The sequence below is a fragment of the Humulus lupulus genome, chromosome 5, assembly GCF_963169125.1.
Source record: "Humulus lupulus chromosome 5, drHumLupu1.1, whole genome shotgun sequence".
NCBI lineage: Eukaryota > Viridiplantae > Streptophyta > Magnoliopsida > Rosales > Cannabaceae > Humulus > Humulus lupulus.
The window spans coordinates 129,361,031-129,366,024 of NC_084797.1; positions in this window are offsets into that span (position 1 = coordinate 129,361,031).

Below are 4,994 nucleotides of genomic sequence, written 5' to 3' on the forward strand. Positions count from 1 at the left end.
ATGCATACTAATATACATAGCCATGCATCTCAGATAAACACATAGCCAAATAACATGCTTTAAATCATAACCATGCATTTAACTCATAAAATCACACATAAATCCCAACCTGCCCTCCTGGCACACTAATCAAGGCCTTAAGCCTTATTAGCTAATTTGGGTCGTTACATGCCGAGTAGTTCAAAATGGCCGAGGCTAAATACACCGAGTAGCTCAAGGCGGCCGAGGAGAAGAATGCTGAATTGCTGAAGAAGAATACCAAGCTGGCCGAAGAGCTGAAACAACATAAGAATGCCCTGGCCAAAGTCACCTAGTCCAAAGAGAAGTATAAGGAGGCTTCATTGATTAATTTCATGAAGGCCTCTAAGCTTCAAGATGAGCTAACAATTAGCAGAAAAGAAAATGATGAACTAGAGTAGCGAGTCAAACTGCTCGAGGAGACTAACACCAAAGACTTGGAGAGGTTCAAGGGGGCCACTTTTTAATGCTTTTATATGTTCTGGAAAAATGACCACGAGGCAAACTTCGACTATCTACTAGAGCATATGAAGTAGTTCGGACTGACTAGGTACCTTACTCGCCTTGAAGAGGAGGAGAAAGCTCAAGCATCCCCTGAAATCTCTTTGGCTACGGGTATTGACGATGCAGACGAGGAAGCTGGGGCCTCTATCGACCAGCAGATCCCACAAGATCCTCCGGCTGCTCCATAATTTCTCCTGTTTTTTATTTTAATTTATAACTTGGGACACACGAACCTCGGTTCGTGATGTCAAGACAATTTACTTTTTGCTGCATGGGCAGCTTTTCCTTTTAATTAACAATTACATCCGAGCAGCAACTGCTCGCAGTGTAAAACAATTTACCTTTGATATTATAATATTTGCAATTTATTATAACATTTGTTCACATGACCGAACTTAGCATAGAAATTTTTTTTCATTTAACAAAATTTTGAAAAATACTCTAAGTACCGTAGCATGCTTTCCCTTATTTTGCTCGTGTGTTTACATATACCTGTTGATATGCTTTGCTTACTTAGTACCTTATATGCCCCCAAGTGATTGAGGAGGTTAAGGTCCTCGGTCACTTGCCTTGACCAAGACCTGTTCGAACACTACTGCTCGTAATAAATACTTATAAAACTATAGCAAAACAACACACGTAGTGAGAAAATACTTGTAATAAATACAATAACTAGCAAAAATAACTGGGTGTGCACAGTTCCTTTTATTTCTTGTAATAAATGGACAATCGTGTCTGTACGAGTGATCAAGAATTTGATCTTACACTTATAAGCGATCAGTCATATGACTGACTAACCCTTGTTCATAAACTTGTAAAAAGTAAAATTAATACAAGCCAATTCTTTAAAAAGAATTGTTTATTGATAATACTTGCGCAGGTGTTCTCCATTCCAATAGCGAGGAATGAGATCTCCATTTAAGCGAGCAAGTTTATAAGTGCCTGGTTGAAGGACTTCTTCGATTTGGTATGGACCTTCCCAGCTAGGTACAAGCACTCCAGCAGCTTGATTGTGGGTGTTAAGAAAAACACTTCTAAGTACCAGGTCTCCCACATTAGATTTTCTTTCGCGTACTTTAGAGTTAAAATACCAAGCGACCTTTTGCTGATAAGTTGCTACTCGAAGTTGAGCTTGCCCGCGCCTTTCATTAACAAAATCCAGAGATTCCATCAATAGCTGGCTATTAACATCTTGATCGTATGCCAACCTTCAATGCGATGGTGGATCTAATTCAATAGGCAACATGGCTTCATATCCATAAGCCAAAGAAAATGGAGTATGGCCCGTTGATGTTCGATGGGATATTCTATATGACCAAAGGACTTCAGGTAACTATTCTGACCATGCCCCCTTCGCTTCTTCAAGTCTTTTCTTTAAGGTATCCTTCAGTGTCTTGTTGACAGCTTCAACCTGTCTGTTTGCCTGTGGATGAGCTACTAAAGAAAAACTATTTATAATCCTGTGCCTGTCGCAAAAATCTGTAAACAGATCACTGTCAAACTGTGTGCCATTGTCTGAGACAATCTTCCTTGGCAACCCATAGCGACACACGATGTTCTTGACCACAAAATCCAGAACCTTCTTGGTCGTTATCGTTGCAAGTGGCCCAGCTTCGGCCCACTTCGTGAAGTAGTCAACAGCAACCATGGCATATTTGACATTGCCTTTTCGCGTGGGCAAAGACCCGATCAAATATATCCCCCACACTGCGAATGGCCATAGGCTTTGCATTTATTTTAGCTCAATAGGAGCAGCTCGCGGTATCTTGGAGAATCTTTTGCAATTGTCGCACTTTCGAACAAAATCCACAGAGTTTTCATTCATCGTTGGCTAGAAGTATCCTTGCCATAGGATCTTTTTAGATAAACTCTGCCCCCCAGCATGATCCCCGCAGAAACCTTCATGGACTTCTCGCATTAAATATTTGGCCTTTTCTTTTGAAACACACCTTAGGAGTGGCATTGAGTACCCTCTTCTGTATAACACTCCGTCGACTAGGATGAATTGAGCCAATTGCCATTGGAGGGCTCTGGCTTTGTTTCTGTCCGACGGCAATACTCCATGTTCTAAATATTCAATGAAATGTGCCATCCATGTGTTTTTTGCTTGGATTTCCAAGGAGATTTCTTCTATTTGTATGGTTGGTGCGGACAAATGTTCAACATGCACTATATTCAAGGTGTCAGCATCCTTTACGCTTTCTAACTTGGCCAAATCATCAATGTTTGAGTTCTGGTCGCGAGGTACTTGCTGGAGAGTATCATTTTAGAATTGTGACAATAAGTCCTTTGCTTTGTTCAAATAAGCAACCATCTTCAAACCCCGGGCTTGATATTCTCCAGTAATTTGATTAACCACTAACTAGGAGTCACTATAGATTTCAAGTGACTTTATGTTCATATCCTTGGCTAATCTAAATCCTGCGAGCAAAGCTTCGTATTCAGCTTTGTTATTGGACACTGTGAAGTCAAATCTGATTGTGCAGTGGAATCGATGTCCTTCAGGTGTGACTAAAATCACACCTTCTCCAACGTTGTGCTCATTGGAAGAGACATCTGTGAACAACTTCCAAGAAGGAGTTTGGCTTCGGGGTTCAGGCTCTTCTATCGGCTCGATGTCTTTGAGCCCAGTGAGCTCTGCGACAAAGTCTGCCAGAGCTTGTCCCTTCACTGCTGCTCGTGGTAAGTAGGAAATATCGAACTGTCCAAGTTCAACTACCTATTTCAATAATCGACCAGTGGCTTCCAGTTTCTCCAGGACTTGCCGTAGTGGCTGGTCGGTGAGTACTGCAATGGGGAGAGCTTTGAAGTATGGTCGCAGCTTCCTAGAGGCTAAGATCAAGCAATAGGCTAATTTCTCAATGGGCGGATACTGCAGTTCTGCTCCTATTAGCCTTTTGCTTATATAATACACATCTTTTTGCACATGTTCCTCTATCTTACCAGGACAACACTAGCAGCATATTCTGTGATCGCCAAATAGATGAACAACGTTTCCTTTTCAACTGGCTTGGATAAAATTGGTGGCTACGACATATGAGATTTCAGAGCCTGGAAAGCCTGCTCACAGTCCTCCATCCACTCGAATTTCTTATTGCCCCTAAGTAGATTAGAAAATGGAACGCACTTGTCCGTTGATTTGGAGATAAATCTACTTAAAGAGGCAATCCTCTCGGTTAAACTTTGAACATCTTTTTATTTTTGTTGGTGACTTCATCTCGACTAGGGCCTTGATTTTTTCAGGATTAGCTTCGATACCTCGTGAGTTCACTATAAATCCCAAAAATTTACCTGATCCAATTTCGAAGGAACACTTAAGGGGATTCAACTTCATCTGATATTTATTTAAGACGTTGAAGCAATCTTGCAGGTCCTCGATGTGTTCTCCTGCCTTTTTTGACTTAACCAGCATGTCATCAACACATACCTCCATGTTACACCGATCAGCTCTTTGAACATGTGATTGACTAATTGCTGGTAAGTCGCACCAGCATTTTTCAAATCGAAAGGCATTACTTTGTAACAGCCCTGTATTGGTCTGAAAGCTAGTGTGATGCTCATTAGGTGGGTGCATACTGATTTGATTATAACTAGAGTATGCATCCATGAATGATAGGATCTTGTGCCCTGAAGTGGCATCGACTAGCTGGTCGATCCTCGATAGCGGGAAACAATCCTTTGGGCAGGCTTTATTGAGGTCTGTGAAATCCACGCATGTTCTCCATTTGCCATTTGGCTTGGGAACCAGTACGGGATTAGAGACCCATGTGGGATAAAACGCTACCCTGATGAATATGTTCTCCTTTAGCTTCTCGACTTCCTCTTTTAATGCTTTCGATCTATCTTTATCGAGCAGCCTCCTTTTCTGTTGTATTGGTGGAAAGCTTTTATCTATGTTCAAGACATGGCTGATTACTGCTGGGTCAATCCCAACCATATCTTTATGCGACCAGGCAAAGACCACCCAGTTCTTCTTCAAAAATTCCACCAGTTTTTGTTTTGTTGTTGTCTCTAAGTTTTTACCGACTTTCACAACCTTGGTCAGATCTGATTCATCGAGTTGGACCTCCTCGATTGGTCCTACATCTTCCTCAAAATCCCCAAAGCGAGGATCTAAATCCCTATCCCCAAACCTCTGACAACCTTGGGCAACACCCTATTTGGTGACGTGCTCTCCTGGTTGGGCTTGTATCTCATTGGCCAATTGCAACCCCTTTTCAGCTCCTTCCCTCGATCTACCCCTTTTCGCCTTAGTAATCGAGGAATTGTAGCATTCCCTCACTTCTCACTGGTTTCCCAGTATACATCCTACCCCTGCATCTGTTGGAAACTTCATGGCGAGGTGCCAGCCCGAGGTTACGACTCGCAGGTCGACTAGAATTGGCCTTCCAATCACAGCGTTATACGCAAATGGATAACCAACTACTATAAAAGTAGTGAGTAATGTCTTGCTCGCAAGTGCAGTTCCTGCA